Here is a 15691-nt window from a genome sequence, read left to right as displayed (position 1 = left end):
CTTAAACTGCTTTCAGGATTACTGATTGACCCTACAAACCAATACGGGTCTTTTCAACATGTTTTATCCTCACTCATACGCTTTCCGAGAAACTTCCTAGAAGGTCACCCATCCAAATACTACTCCAAGTCAAGCACGCTTAACTATGGAGTTCTTATTTGTTAGGATATCGAAAAGAAGATGCATCTTGTTGGTATAGGTAGTACCAATTAGTCCATATAAGCTGACCTTCAACCATGCAGTCTCTTCCCTACACAACCTCAAGATTCCTCTCATTTCGATGTGAATTTGGTTTTTCCCTAGAAGCTGCTAGGAGTGTTTCATTGTCATGCCTCATGCACCGACAACCATTCCTTCACCCTCGGGTGTTACATGTAACCACTCTCCTCCCTATTCTACCTTGGGTGTTACATGCCCACCAACATCCGCTTGGTTCATCCCCGAACCACATCGTACTTGGAGAGGTATGACTCTAATACCATTTGTAATTCCCTAGACTACTTTCAGGATTACTGACTGACCCCACAAACCAACACGGGTCTTTTCAACATGTTTTGTCCTCACTCACACGCTTTCTGAGAAACTTCACAGAGGTCACCCATCCAAATACTACTCCAAGTCAAGCACGCTTTTCGAGAAACTTCCCAGAAGGTCACCCATCCAAATACTACTCTAAGTTAAGAACGCTTAACTATGTAGTTCTTACTTGTTAGGATACCGAAAAGAAGATGCATCTTGTTGATATAGGTAGTACCGATTAATTCATATAAGTCGATCTTTAACCATGGAGTCTCTTGCCTACAAAACCTCAGGATTCCTCTAATTCCAATGTGAATTTGTTTTTTCCCTTGAAGTTGCTAGAAGTGTCTCATTGTCATGCCTCATGCACCGACAACCACTCCCTCTCCCTCGGGTGTTGCATGTAACCACTCTCCACCCTCTTCGGCCTCAGGTGTTACATCAACAACCTCCACAGGCTCAAGTTTCCTAGAATCAGCGACCTCCGCAAGACAACAGAAATAAAAATCAGAGGCGGAATTGGCGTAGTGACAGAAAGCATCCTCAGCGTGACCAGATCCATGTACCACATGCTCAATTACTACCATATCTTATCCAGCAAGGAGCCATTGTATCAAAGGAAATACCCCCTGATGTTTACCTCTATAGCCCGAAGTATAATCTTAATGCTTCTTGTGCATTTCACACCGGCTATATCGGGCACTAAATCGAGGATTATGGACTGTTTAAAACCAGGTTACAAGAGTCGACCGATCAGAAGATCTTATCCTCATCTGAGGAATGGTGCAATGTCAGGACTAACTCATTTCCAGATCACAATGGACAGGTGGTGAATGCCATTATTGGCGGAGAATGCTTGGATTCAGTTACCTCCATGGATGAATATCAAGGCTAGTCACGCCAGCAATAGCATTTTGTTCAATCATGTCTCATTTGTAATTTTTTTTGTTTGTTATTTTTTGTTCATTTGTAAAACTTGTCTGGTTTTCAGATGATAATAATAATGAAATAAACGTGCACGTTTTGAATAAATCCATCGATGTTCACTCTTATTTTATTTATCAGTATCAAACTTCTGATCAAGCAAAATCAAAAGAGAATGATGAAATAAAGTGCGTGAGACCGCTATCTGTATGATTTTCAGAAAAATCTTATTGATGATGTAAGGAATTGTTTAAAATCCCTAAAATACCTATTCAACCCCTTTGGGACTCGAAGTAAGAGTTTCTTTCTATACATAAAACCCTCTTTTTCCTGCTTGACCTTGCATTCAAATTTCGAAAAGGAGAGCATCCCATCAAAGGATCAATCATATCCTACCCATCCCAAGAGGATTGAATCACAAATTCACAACGGTTATCCCTTACAAGTAAAAGGAGTGAGACAGTTATGACCCTTGCAACAAACCAAGCAGGCAAATGTCACAGGGTTTATTCCAACCCCCCCCCCCCCCCCCCCCCCAAAAAAAAAAAGATGAAAAATAAAAATCAACAGCAAAAGAATAGCCCGCTAAGGCTTCCTCTCTCCCCTTCTCTATTTCTTAAGGATCATGACATGCAATCCTTGTCAATGTATAACAAGTTGTTAAAATCAAGTCTCAGAGATGCTCTATGGGGATGAGGTAGATGGATGATGCCTTGAATTGGGCTTGAGGTCTTGTACTTTTAGGGAGGCTTGAGCTCCAATGTAACAGAGACAAGTCTCATCAAGTGACCAAAAGACTTATGGTCACTTGTCAAAGACAAATGGAGTATGTGCAAAGTCAAAGGATATCGTTGATTAAATGGAATTTGATCAAGCTAAATCAAAGGGAAGGAGAAGGATAAAACACATAATGCATGATCATAGAAAGACTAGCCTAAGGTCTCATTATTAGGTAGTCCAAGAGTAAGCCATGTGGGTGCAAAAGTGTATTAAGCCTAGGTCTCATTGTTAGGTAGCCCAAGAGTAAGCCATGTGTGTGCTAATATGTGATAACCTAAACAAATGAATGTGATAAGCAGAGGTATACGGCAATGAACAATAAACAAGATGACAAGATCACATGTTCAAACGTTCAACAGGTGAACATGGTGTAAGTGATCAAGAGGTCCATGAGTTCAAGATCACTCCAAATCAAGCATGTGTCTTAAGGATCAAGTCTATTCATTTTATCATGTTTTGATTCATTGAGATTTTCAAGCAAACCAAGCACAAGATAAGAAGTATAAGATGAACAAGACAAGATGAATAATGTATAAAGTGAAATGATGTATGAGATATAAAATTAAATTTCAATAATAGAAGTTGCAAGAATGTAAAGTGTTAGAGGTTCAGAAGTTAGATGTTAGGTTTTAGATGTTAGAAGGAAAATTCAAATCACCACATTGGGATCATCTATCAACAAGTTAAATGACTCAAACATATGTTACACCAAGGGATAAACTATCACTAACTCAAAGTGTCAAAAATATGATCAAATGATCATCTATCAAGATATTGAATTAGAGAAGACTGAATCAACCAAGGGCCATCTATCAATGATTTGAAATATTGAAGATCTCATCAACCAAGCAATCACTCAAGCAAAGTCAAAAGGATGACAAAATTTGAATTAAAAATAAAAAAAAGATTTAAAATGGAAATTAAAAGGATAATTAAAGAGAAAATTTCAAACCATAAGCAAAACAATGAGTAAATGGCCATGAAATATAAACAAAATCCCAAATATTATTCATAAGTGGATTTCAAAAGTTGGATGCAAAAATATTTGAAAATGATTAAAAAATAAATTGCAAAAGGAAATTAAAAAGAAATTTGAAATAAAAATAACCAAAACTTAAAAAAAAATTAAAAAAATGCGAGAAAAATGTATGTGATGAAAAATAAGGTTAGAGACCTTGTGTAAAAAATTTGGATCAAATTGAATTAAAAATGAGCGAGAAATTATTTGAAAAAAAACGAATAAAAATAAAAATAAAATAAAAATAGAATTAGGGCGCCAACGACTACATTATTCAAAAAAAGCGCGTGGAAGCTTCTGATTGGATAAATTCAAATATTTTGTACCATGGAGTGTGAAGGAAGCTTCATCTTCAACCTCTGTCCAATTTTGCAGGTCACATGAACTATTGCATGCAGTTAGCTTCACAACACATCATCGTTCATGTCTCCTTGCATCAGAGCCATTGATTAGCTTTGAGTAGGGAGAATTTTGCTCAAAAACACGAAGAATCCTAAGTGTTCAAAGTAAAAAGAAATTACTAATACAAAAGATAAATGAATGGTAATTGAGTATTTTTTATTAGTGGGACAATGCAAAGAGAGTGATAACTTATTTGCTCAAGGATTTAACTCGTAGCTACCTTTCCGGTTGAAGCTTCAGAGGTCAACAATGGCAGAAATGGGAAGCACGATACAAGAGGTTCCAAGGCCAAGTGGTTATGAAATTGGCTTCAGATGATGCCGATGAAGTTTTTTGGGTAAAGATTTGAGGTTGAAAGAGCTTGAATCAAAGAAACCACAAACTAGTTTTGGAGTGATATCAGGTTCAAGTGAGGTAGGGTTTTTCTAGTTGTTCAAGCTTGAAAGTGAAGGCGAATCACTCCTCTATTTATAGGAAATGAAATGGGAAGCTCACATATGCCAAACTGATCTGGAATTCGTGTGAGCTAGGGTTGACATTTACAAAATGAAACTCGTGTGAGATGAGGAGTGAAAATCATGAATTGATGATGAAACCTAGTCATTTTATGTTGGGTTGCACATGTTTTAGAATCAGAAACAAGTTGCACATGTGCAAGTGGTCCCAAAATGAAAAATGACCTTTAATTGAAAAATTTGGGCTTCGTGCAAAACAGAATCCATGACACCGTGTTTGGAGCTAGGCCAAATGAAATTCACTCGTGTGTTTTATGATTTTAGTTCTGCCTTTTATTCATATAATTGCAATGAATCTAATGCAAAAAGAACCACGTCAAATGGAGGCATGAGGTGAAAATGGCAAGTGTTGAAAGTTGAGGTCATGACATGCCTTCTAGGTCAGGCATTTGGTCAAACAGTCTTAGCATGTTTGGGGCAACTTGAGACTCCAAGTTCATGACACCATAACTTTTGATTCCCTTGTGAATTTTGAGCCAAACTTGGATCAAATGATCTTTGTTATGAGCTTGACAAAATGCAAAAGGAATAAGATCAAAATGATGTTTGAGCTGGAAATGACATATGTGTAAAGTAAGGGTTATGGCAAGGTTTTGGCCCAATTTGGTAACTTAGCCCTTTCCAAAATTGAGGTTCTTAAGGGTTGAATTGATGCTTGAGACTTAAAGAAAAGTTGCAGAGGAACTCATTAGGAACATTTTTCTCAAAGAATCGTGTCAATTGGTTGAAAATTGAAGAAGTTATGGGGTTTGGACCAAAAGTAAGACACACTTGCAAATTATGTCAACCAAACTTGTGCCAACTTGTGCAAACTTGAAATTCCATTGCATCCCAAGATAAAATGATGATGGAATGAGAATCCTTTGAATAAAACTTGATTAAGGCTTGAATGATCTTGAGGATAGCTTAAAGACTGGATGAAATGGCATGGAAATAAACACATGAACCACCCTTGAATCAATGAACCACACTTGCATCTTTCTTGACCAAAATGACCTTTTATTTTGTCTTGAATTGAGGCATGATCATCTACATGAACAAGGGAACAAAAAATTACCATTTCTTATTGATGCTTTGGTTAGTTGATAAGTAAATCAAAGTGAAAAAACCTTAATGTTAAGATTAAACAAAGAATGTGGCCATGATTGTGAGAAAATGACCTAATGCAAATGTCATTCTAAAGTTAAGATGATGCATAATATGATTATATGTATGCAAATGAAACTAAGCAAAAGGTAGAGAAAATGAGGGTAAATTTTGGGGTATGACAACACCCTTGACTATTTTACTTATTTTACTAATTATTTCCTTATTTCCTTTTAATCTTTTTTTCCTAACACATTAAAAATACACACAAAAATGGATATTTTAGTTGCATACAATTCGTTAGGTTAGGCTTTAATTAGATTTTATATTTTTTAATTTAATTCTTAGCTCAATAAGTGGTAAGTTAGAAATTAAGGTTGTTAAAATGTTATGTTCAATTTCTAGTGCCTCTAATTTTTCTTCATAATATCATGTGCTTGATGTATGACGCTTAGCATGTTCATCTTGTTGGTTGATTAGTTGATCAAATTTATTTTTGATCAATTAATTAGATTGTAATTTAGGACTTTTTGTATGACTTTTCAAGGACCTATTTGCATGCTCCCTTAGGATTCACATTCAATTAAGGGATCATGAGTCCCTTGATCACTTGATTGAATTAGATCTTTATGCTTGCACCTGCACTTGATCCATTAAGTCAATTCTAATCCATTTACCATTCAAAACCTTGGATATAGGAGGACATCAAGACATGATCATGCTAAGCTTCATTCCATTCCTTAAAACATACCTTGCCTCACCCTTTTTTCAAACATAAACTCTTTTCAAACTTTAAACACTTGTTAATTATGATGCGAATTGTGAGCCACGAGCCTTAAGAAGTGGAGAAGTGATGAGAAGGAGTATTCTTATCCTTATTATGAATATCTTTGGATACGGGATGCTTGACCCAGTTGTTCAAAGTACTCACCTCCACTCATAAACTTTATTGCAATTTAAATTAAAACAACTTTCAACTTTCATCCTCAGAACAATAATTCAACAATCCACATTAACAACACCATTATCTTTGGACCAAACACAATACTCTTTGGAAACCCATACAATCTTGAGGTTAATCACCTTCTATGGTTAAAACACCTCCTTCATGGGTTAATCACCTCCTCCTGGTTAAATACCCATCTCTGAACTATACACCTCTCTTTGGGTTAATCATTTTCTCATGGTTAAAAACCTCTTCATGCATGTATGCCTTGTGATTCCCAGTGTTTAGGTAGACCCTTTGCATGCATGTTTGCCTCGTGAGACCCAGTGCTTAGGAAAACCCCTCATTTTCAAGCATGTCTTCCTTGTGAGTCCCAGTGCTTAGGCAGACCCCTTTTTTTTACATGTTTGCCTTATGAATCTCAGTTCTTAGGCAAACCCTTGTCGTGCATGCTTGCCTTGTGAGACCTAGAGCTTAGGCAAGCCATCTCATGCATGTATGCCTTGTGAGTCCCAGTGCTTAAGCATACCCATTTCATGCATATTTTCCTTGTGAGACCCAATGCTTAGACAAACCCTTTTCATGCATGTCTTCCTTATAAGTCCCAGTGCTTATGAAGACCCCTTTCACAAATGTTTGCCTTGTGAGACCCAATGCTTAGGCAAAAAGAAACTCATGCATGTCTATCTTGTGAGTCCCAATGCTTAGGCAGACCATTTTCACGCATGTTTGCCTTGTGAGTTGATCAATCACCGTTTATGCTATGTATTTTGTCACTTATTCGGCAAAATTCTAGGTAACTTGTATTACTTTGTTTTAATTAACGTTTTGGCGGATTATGGTTTACACCTTATCAACACCCGAGTTTCATTGATATTAAGGATACCTGATCGGATCAACCATGAATCAAGGGTTTGTCGCAAGTCACGAGCATGGAGTTTAGGTTAAGAACCACCCAAAAGGAGTGTACTAAGGTTTAAACCTGCCAAACATGTTCTACAAAAAGGTTCCCATAGTCATAATCCCATCTTTCGGATATTATTAGAGGAACGACTACTCGTATTCCAACAATATTCTCAAGAGAGACTCTTATGAGTGTAGTATCGCGTAACAATCGTATCAAATCTTACATTTGAACGACTTTCGCACTACGTCCTACGAATAGGCCAAGATGGGTTAGGTAAACTAAGGTCCTTGGCTTCTTAGGTCTATATTGGAACAAGTAATGTCTAACCACAACTTACTTATGTGACATTATTGATCTCAACATGACCTCCACCAAGTGAATGGGCTTGCAAGTCAACTCGCTAAGGAATACTCCACACAAGTTGACAGGACTATGCCATTCTCCTATCTTAAGTGCACTCGAGTTCGGGTATAGAACTCATCTCACAAAGATCACCAAGCAGCCAACCAACAGAAACAGATACAACAATGATATGTACACAATGTAATAAGGTAAAGCAGGTAAATAAATAACTGTACAAAAGCATGAACACCCAATAAACAAACAAACTACAAAAGCTAGGAGGGACTCGCTTAGGGAAGATGGACCAGCAAGAGGTCAACTTCTTAAACTCCCCAGCAGAGTCGCCAGCTGTCGCAACCTGAAAAATACAGTGTGCGAAAAAAAACAACCGGCGAAAGAGAATGACAGAAGAGTCGCCACCGTGCGTTATTCATCCCAAAGGAGGGAAAGGAAACGCTCGAAGTAAACCTGAAAAAGGAAAGGACAAGACGGGGTCTCGCAACCAAATCTTGGGTTCGGGAGTCGGTTATGCGAAGGGAAGGTATTAGCACCCCTACGCATCCATAGTACTCTACGGGATCCACTTTTGTAGTTTTTGTCTAAAGGGTGTGGGTTTACCTAACGTGTTTATTTACTAAAAAGGTTAAGAGAAATGACTCGCGCGGATGTCGCATCCACTGCATACGTATCTCATCTGAATATGAGAATCAGAGTCTTCGTAGCTCGGCTGACCTATGGGTTAAGGGGATGTGTGCTCGCTAAGATATCGCGTCTTATGCCTACGTATCTCATCTGGAATGAGAATCAGAGCAAGCCGTAGTTCGGCTAACTACGGGGTTATGGATTGGGTTTTGGACGAACGACGTCACTACGCAATCTACCGGATGCTCGACCTTCGGAGACTTACTCGCCTGTAGTAGAAGGAGTAAACGTGTTGCTTTGGGTTTTAGGGTTTGGGGTGCTCGAGGGCAAACAGGCAGTCCTTGACGAAGGAACCGCGCTACATGTGGGGGATATGAATACAAAACACAAAACATGTATCTCAAAGTAAAATGCCACCCAGGGGCTCAAACATTGCCTCCTATCGAGGTCTTCCAGCTAAGAAAGCGATAAAGTATGAGAAAGGGAAAAAATTACCACACGGATAAAGATCCGAAGCTATAGCAGTTAAAGGGGCAAGAAACCCTGAAATGTCTCCAGCTGGACCGTCAAAGGAAATCAGTCAACACGAATAATCAGAATAAAACTCCAGGGGGTATCCCACAAATAAAGTGGGAAACCACACGAGTGTCTCTGCGAAAGCCATGTGAGCCCTCACAAAACTCGACAAAGGGTTAGAGCAGCAGGATGAAATCAAGAGAAAACAATGCCATGGAAACACAAGACAGGTTAGAATAAACAAAATAGGGTAACCCAGAGTTGCCCCTAAATCAAAATGTAACCACATGAATAATTCCATCAAAATTCACAAAAGGCTCACAAAAAAGGTATCAAATTCACCCATAATACCTCATACATTTAGAGCATTCAAATTAAAGGCATAAAGATGATGGATATAGGGCAAACCTGATTGGAGAGCTTGATTGAAATTGAGTTGCACCCGTGAGGTTTACAAGTTGATTTCCCTTCAGGGTTTGGAGGCTGCTCTGAACTCTGTTAGTTCTTCACTCACTATCTTTTTCCTCGGGGTTTTGTTCCAAGGAAACCTCAGAGTATTTTGCTTCTCTCCCTTTTTCTCAAGTGAATCTCCCAGTGTAACTCCAAGTGTAACTCCCAGTGTGTTTTCCTCTACTGAAACTTCAGTATTTATAGATTGATTTTCGTGGGTAATGGACTCAAATGAGGGAGACCCAAGTCCAAAATAATTTATTATATTTTATTTATTTTATTTATTTATTTAATTAATTAATTAATTAATTAATTAAATTATTTTTTTTTTTTTTTCGTTTTTCTTTTTTCGTTTTTTTTTTTTTTCGTTTTTTTTTTTTCGGGAAAAATGAAGGGTAAATTTTGGGGTATTACAGCTGCCCCTATTCAATCAACTGGAGACCCGGAAAGAAGATGGCAACTGCTTTCGTACTTTCGAGGTATCAAGGGATTGAATACAATAAAAGCCCAAAAATTTGCACTGAAGTGAAGTGAAGTAACAATGTCTGTCAGAATCAGCAAAGAGGTGGTCTTGAAAGAAGAATTCGTCTGGTACGGTGAGAGTCAGTTTGAATATCGAAAAAGAATGTTAAACTGGATACCAAAATAAATGGTAACACAGAAATAACCATGGCTTGAATGCCGCTCATCAGTCTGAATACTGGAAAGGATTTCGATCTGAACATCGGAAAATGGGCCTGAATGCCACAAGTCGCATCGACCTGAACGTCGGAACCTTCTTCGATCTGAACATCGGAAAATTGGCCTGAATGCCACTTCGATCTGAATATCGGAAAATTGGCCTGAATGCCACTTCGATCTGAATACCGGAAAACTGGCCTGAATGCCACAAGTTGCATCGACCTGAACGTCGGAACCTTCTTCGATCTGAACATCGGAAAATTGGCCTGAATGCCACTTCGATCTGAATATCGAAAAATTGGCCTGAATGCCACTTCGATCTGAATACCGGAAAACTGGCCTGAATGCCACAAGTTGCATCGACCTGAACGTCGGAAACTTCTTCGATCTGAACATCGGAAAATTGGCCTGAATGCCACTTCGATCTGAATATCGGAAAATTGGCCTGAATGCCACTTCGATCTGAATACCGGAAAACTGGCCTGAATGCCACAAGTTGCATCGACCTGAACGTCGGAAACTTCTTCGATCTGAACATCGGAACACTGGCCTGAATGCCACTTCGGTCTGGATACCGGAAAACTGGCCTGAATGCCACTTCGGTCTGGATACCGGAAAACTGGTCTGAATGCCACTTCGGTCTGGATACCGGGAAAACTGGCCTGAATGCCACAAGTTGCATCGACCTGAACGTCGGAAACTTCTTCAATCTGAACATCGGAACACTGGCCTGAATGCCACTTCGGTCTGGATACCGGAAAACTGGCCTGAATGCCACTTCGGTCTGGATACCGGAAAACTTCATGCCTGTCAGCATTGGCAGAAATAGGGAATGATAATAGAGGCGGCGCATGGGCCAATGACACTTGCTGGGGATAACAAAGGTAAGTCATGAACAATCTTCAGTCTGAGTACTGGAAACAACTTCTAGCTTATCACTTGGGATACCGAGAATGTTTTATGCTTACATGCGTATGTTTGAATTTTTCAATGGCGTAATGCTCCATGAAAATGGAAATGCTACGCGATTTGGAAGGATGCAATGCAATATGATTCTACATGCAGGGATGCGAAATGCTGGGTAGAATGCCAAGCTGAGGCAAGGGATCTGCTGGAGAAATGATCACCATCTTCTGGACCCTGGCAAGGCTGTTGGAGATGCACAGCACAAAGAACTCTGTGGGGAGATGACTAGCCATGCGGTGTTCTGGCGATACCGAGACTCTGATCGGGGAAAGAATGGCATTGGAAGCCTGCTGCTGAGGAAAGCTACAATGGTTCTGGCAACCACGATTTGCGAGAGATGACTCAGCAGGGGGAGCAAACACTGATACGGTACCGAGGTTCTGCTTCAAGGAAAGAAACCATGGATCTGGCATTGGGATTATCGATCTGGCATCAAACTCTAAGGAGCAGCCACTTCTGCTGGGAAGATACAGTCTGGCACTGTCAACTCCGCTGGGGATATATAGTTTGACACTGTCAACTCTACTGGGGAGTGTATGTCTTGAAACAACCGCTTGGGGAAGTACGGTGGTGAGAAACTGCTGGGGATTGAAGAATCCAACACTCTGATCAGCTCTGCAGGGTCAAGACACTGAATTCGTCTGTTGGCGACTTCACTGGGGAAGATATTCACGACCATCTGCAGGAGATTTTAAGGAAATGCCCCGAGGGTATCTGTTCTGAATAGACGATCCAAAGCACTTAAAATTTACAGCAATTTTAAATGTTTATTAAGCCTGTACCTGTAAAGCCCTTATGTGTCATGATGCAATGTTTATCAAAAATTCGGACGTCATTTTTGCAAACAAAACAGTAAAATGAAAATGAAAACAGAGATATACTGAATAACATGATTTTATTGATTGAATGGCCTCTGAATAGGCATTTACATTAAGAAGCAATCCCTGGAAAGAGGTAATCGCATAATAGATAAAAACAGAAATTAATCTAATGGCAATGTGAAATGGATTTCTATTGGGTTCCAATTCCGCTATGACTTGCTCGTCTTCAAGATCCTCCAGATAATCAGCCTTCTGAAAGAGTGATTGGACTGTTTCCTATCCTTCAAAAATTTCTAGTCATTGGCACGAGATGAGATTTAGAACTACTCAGAACGCAGTCATTCGCTTAATCCCTAACTTTTGCCTGGATCGCCCTTTTCGGGTTTTCAATCCACTGGGATACCCATTTTTGCCTAAGTTGCCTTTTCAGGTTTTCAACTTACCGGGTGTACGATCTTTTCATTTTTAATCCCTAATTTTTGCCCGAACCTTTTCATTTTCTTGGTTCGTCGGGATGCCCATTTTTGCCTGGACTACTCTTTTTACTGTCCAGCGGGTCTATTTTATGCGAAGTATTTTTTAACTGCGTCTGAGTTCACAGGGGAAGTGAAGTTTTCACCATCCATAGTTGCAAGCATTAAAGCCCCACCATCAAAAACCTTGGTGACGATATACGGTCCATCATAGTTAGGAGTCCACTTGCCCCTGTGATCTGTCTGAGGAGGAAGGATCCTTTTCAACACTAAATCTCCGACTTGGAAACAACGAGGATGCACTTTCTGATCAAAGGCTCTCTTCATCCGACTCTGATACAACTGCCCATGACAAATGGCTGCCATTCGCTTCTCTTTGATAAGACTCAACTCATTGAACCTTGTCCGAATCCATTCAGCTTCGTCTAGCTTGACATCCAACAAGACTCTTAGAGAAGGGATCTCCACTTCAACAGGTAGGACTGCTTCCATACCATACACAAGGGAGTAAGGGGTTGCCCCGGTCGATGTACGTACTGAAGTACGGTACCCATGTAAGGCGAAGGGTAGCATCTCATGCCAATCTCTGTACGTGACGACCATCTTCTGCACAATCTTCTTTATGTTCTTATTTGCCGCCTCAACAGCGCCGTTCATCTTAGGGCGGTAATGGGAAGAGTTGTGATGCTGAATGTTGAAGTTCTGACACAACTCCTTCATCATTTTGTTGTTGAGATTAGAACCATTATCAGTAATGATTCTTTCGGGAATCCCATAGCGACAAATGATTTCTTTCTTGATGAAACGGGCAACCACATGTCTGGTGACATTCGCGAACGACGCTGCCTCGACCCACTTGGTGAAATAGTCGATGGCAACAAGGATGAAGCGATGCCCATTGGAAGCAGTCGGCTCAATCTTTCCAATCATGTCAATGCCCCACATGGCAAACGGCCACGGCGAAGACATCACATTCAGAGGATTCGGCGGTACATGCACCTTATCAGCATAAATCTGGCACTTATGACACTTCCGAGCATACTTGAAACAATCTGATTCCATGGTCATCCAATAATAACCCGCTCTCAACAATTTCTTAGCCATTGCATGTCCGCCGGCATGAGTACCGAAGGAACCTTCATGAACTTCCTGCATTAACATGTCCGCCTCGTGTCTGTCCACGCATCTGAGCAAAACCATGTCGAAGTTCCTCTTATACAGCACATCGTCTTTGTTCAAGAAGAAACTGCCTGCCAATCTTCTCAAAGTCTTTCTGTCATTGTTGGATGCCCCTGCAGGGTACTCTTGATTCTTCAGAAAGCACTTGATATCGTGATACCAGGGCTTATCATCGACTACCAGTTCAGCAGCAAACACATGCGCGGCCCTGTCAAGGCGCATCACATCGATCCTGGGAGCATGGTTCCAACGAATTACCTTGATCATGGAGGATAGAGTAGCAAGTGCGTCTGCCATCTGGTTCTCATCACGAGGTATATGATACAATTTTACCGTTGTGAAGAAAGTCAAAAGTCTTCTCGTGTAATCTCTGTAGGGGACCAGAGTGGGCTGGAGAGTATTCCAATCACCATTCACTTGATTGATCACCAGAGCTGAATCTCCGAAGATGTCCAGAGTCTTGATTCTCAGATCAATGGCTTGCTCAATACCCAAGATACAGGCCTCGTACTCAGCTTCATTATTTGTGCACTCAAAAGTCAAACGGGCGGTGAAAGGCATGTGGGCACCCTTCGGAGTTATAATGACAGCACCAATTCCACTTCCTCTAGCATTGACAGCCCCATCAAACAACAAAGTCCACTTTTCGTTTGGATCAGGTCCCTCCTCAACAAATGGCTCTTCACAGTCTTTCATCTTGAGGAACATGATGTCTTCATCAGGGAATTCAAACTTCATTAGCTCATAATCATCAATCGGTTGCTCGGCAAGGTAGTCTGACAGAATACTCCCTTTGATGGCCTTCTGTGACGTATATTGGATATCATACTCTGTTAAAATCATCTGCCAACGGGCAACACGTCCGGTGAGAGCCGGCTTCTCAAAGATGTACTTCACTGGATCCATCTTAGAAATCAACAAGGTAGTATGGTTCAACATATACTGTCTCAGTCGGCGAGCAGCCCAGGCCAAAGCACAACAAGTTTTCTCAAGCTGCGAATATTTGATTTCACAGTCGGTAAACTTTTTGCTAAGGTAGTATATGGCATGCTCTTTTCGACCAGACTCGTCATGCTGTCCCAATACACACCCCATCGAGTTCTCAGTCACTGATAGGTACATTATCAGAGGTCTCCCAGGAACTGGAGGTATAAGGATTGGAGGTTTCTGCAAATACTCTTTTATCTTCTCAAAAGCCCTTTGACAATCTTCATTCCACCTGATAGTCTGATCTTTCCTCAGCAATTTGAAAATTGGCTCACACGTGGTTGTTAGGTGAGAGATGAACCTTGCAATGTAGTTCAACCTTCCTAAGAAACTACGAACTTGCTTCTCTGTTCTTGGCTCAGACATTTCCTGTATTGCTTTCACTTTGTCAAGATCCACCTCAATCCCTTTTCCGCTAACAATAAAACCCAGCAATTTTCCCGATCTCACCCCGAAAGTGCACTTATTCGGATTAAGTCTCAGTTTGAATTTCCTCAAACGCTCAAACAGTTTCTGCAAATTCACCAAATGTTCTTCTTCTGTCTGAGATTTGGCAATCATATCGTCCACATAAACCTCGATTTCATGATGAATCATATCATGGAACAGAGTCACCATTGCTCGCTGATATGTTGCTCCGGCATTTTTCAGACCAAACGGCATCACCTTGTAGCAGAAGGTGCCCCATGGGGTTATGAAAGTTGTCTTTTCCATGTCTTCTGGTGCCATCTTGATTTGGTTATAGCCAGAAAAGCCATCCATGAAAGAGAATACCGAGAACTGAGTTGTATTATCCACCAAAACATCGATGTGAGGTAATGGGAAATCATCTTTAGGGCTAGCTCTGTTCAGATCCCGGTAGTCGACACACATCCGTACCTTTCCATCCTTCTTAGGTACTGGGACGATGTTCGCAACCCATGGAGGATAATTGGTGACTGCTAGAAACCCTGCATCCAACTGCTTTTGCACTTCTTCCTTTATCTTGACAGCCATCTCTGGTCTTGTTCTTCTGAGCTTCTGCTTGACCGGAGGACAACCTTCTTTGAGAGGCAAGCGGTGTACCACGATGTCTGTGTCCAGCCCAGGCATGTCCTGATAAGACCAGGCGAAGATGTCAACGTATTCTTGCAGCAATTCAATCAGCCCTTTCTTCACATTGTCTTCTAAAGCAGCCCCTATCTTGATTTCTCTCTTGGCGTCCTCGGTGCCGAGATTAATCACTTCAACAGACTCTTGATGCGGTTGAATAACCCTTTCCTCTTGTTTTAATAACCTGGTAAGCTCTTCAGGGAGTTCACAGTCTTCATCACCCTCTTCTTCAGCTTGAAAGATTGGATTTTCAAAGTCGAAGCGAGCCATAGCAGAACCGTTATCAATAGGATCCGGTGTTGTGCATCTGCATGAGTGATGGTATGTGCTTATGAGTGTGAACAAGAAGTGAAAACTAAACAAAACATTGCCATTTTTTTTATTTTGAAAAACTGCAAAAATAGAAAGACAGGGAACGAAATATTTGAATGCAAAAAGACGTCCT

Source organism: Lathyrus oleraceus, chromosome 4, assembly GCF_024323335.1.
Source record: "Lathyrus oleraceus cultivar Zhongwan6 chromosome 4, CAAS_Psat_ZW6_1.0, whole genome shotgun sequence".
Taxonomy (NCBI): Eukaryota; Viridiplantae; Streptophyta; class Magnoliopsida; order Fabales; family Fabaceae; genus Lathyrus; species Lathyrus oleraceus.
The sequence above is the reverse complement of the archived record's forward strand: the minus strand, read 5'-3'. Positions refer to the sequence as shown.